Genomic DNA, 437 nt, shown 5'->3' with positions numbered 1-437 from the left:
GTGTTATACAGTCTAGGATGTTGTTGGTATAATACAGTCTAGGATGTTGTTGGTGTAATACAGTCTAGGATGTTGTTGGTATAATACAGTCTAGGATGTTGTTGGTGTAATACAGTCTAGGATGCTGTTAGTTTAATACAGTCTAGGATGTTGTTGGTGTCATACAGTCTAGGATGTTGATAGTGTAATACAGTCTAGGATGTCTGGGGCATATCTTCTAAACTATTTCACTTAGAGTAACAAGATTTGGTGTACAAGGACATCTTGGAATGGTGGAGTGCAGAGTGTAAGAATTAGGTCACTGTGACCTCATTGACCTATGATTTGACCTTAATATTTCAAAAAATTAGGTACATCCGGACATAAGTGTACCTTTTGTTAAATACGAAAATAATTACTGGTGGGGTACTACAGATTGCCTTGCAATACTTGCCTTG

Source organism: Mizuhopecten yessoensis, unplaced genomic scaffold (genome assembly GCF_002113885.1).
Source record: "Mizuhopecten yessoensis strain PY_sf001 unplaced genomic scaffold, ASM211388v2 scaffold716299, whole genome shotgun sequence".
Taxonomy (NCBI): domain Eukaryota; kingdom Metazoa; phylum Mollusca; class Bivalvia; order Pectinida; family Pectinidae; genus Mizuhopecten; species Mizuhopecten yessoensis.
The sequence above is the reverse complement of the archived record's forward strand: the minus strand, read 5'-3'. Positions refer to the sequence as shown.